The sequence below is a fragment of the Coturnix japonica genome, unplaced genomic scaffold (assembly GCF_001577835.2).
Source record: "Coturnix japonica isolate 7356 unplaced genomic scaffold, Coturnix japonica 2.1 chrUnrandom670, whole genome shotgun sequence".
Taxonomy (NCBI): domain Eukaryota; kingdom Metazoa; phylum Chordata; class Aves; order Galliformes; family Phasianidae; genus Coturnix; species Coturnix japonica.
In genome coordinates, this window is record NW_015440034.1 from 13,945 (window position 1) to 15,147 (window position 1,203).

Sequence of the window (1,203 nt, forward strand, 5' to 3'; positions counted from 1 at the left end):
CATAATGGACGTCACCACGATGGCACTGCTGGACCTCTACCAGCACTGTGATGGGCATCACCATGATGGCATCACTGTGGCCCCAGCATCACAATGATGGGTACCACTGCCTTGGCATCACCATGCCACCACTGTCACCATGTTGGACATGGCCATGATGGCATCACTGTGCCCCCAGTATCACCAAGATGGATATGGCCATGATGGCATCGCTGTGCCAATGCTGTCACCGTGATGGACGTCACCATGATGGCACTGCTGGATCTCTGCCACCACCATGATGGGCACCACAGCCATGGCATCACTGTGCCTCCATTGTCACCATGATGGACATGGCCATGATGGCATCACTGTGCCCCCAGCATCACTATGATGGGCACCACTGCCATGGCATCCCTGTGCCACCCCTGTCACCATGATGGATATGGCCATGATGGCACTGCTGTGCCCTCAGCATCACTATGATGGGCACCACTGCCATGGCATCACTGTGCCAATACTGTCACCACGGTAGACATCACCATGATGGCACCACCATATCTTCAGCATCACCACGATGGACATGGCCATGATGGCACTGCTGGACCTTTAACACCACGATGGGCATCACCATGATGGCATCACTGTGGCCCCAACATCACCATGATGGATGTCACCATAATGGCACTGCTATGCCAACCTTATCACCATGATGGAGATGGCCATGATGGCACCACTGTGCCACCACTGTCACCACGATGGATGTCACCATGATGGCACTGCTGGACCTCTACCACCACCATGATGGGCATCACCATGATGGTTGTCACCATGATGGCATCACTGTGCCAACCTTATCACCATGATGGACATGGCCAAGATGGCATCCCTGTGCCAATGCTGTCACCATGATGGACATGGCCAAGATGGCATCACTGTGCCAATGCTGTCACCATGATGGACATGGCCATGATGGCACTCCTGGACCTATAACACCACTATGGTGGGCATCACCATGATGGCATCACTGTGCCAACACTGTCACCATGATGGGTATCACCATAATGGCACCGCTATGCCAACCTTATCACCATGATGGATATGGCCATGATGGCACAGCTGTGCCCCCCCCATCACCACGTTGGCCATGGCTGCGATGGCACGGCTGGACCTCTATCACCATGATGATGTTTATCACTATCATGGCACCGCTGTGCCCCCCCC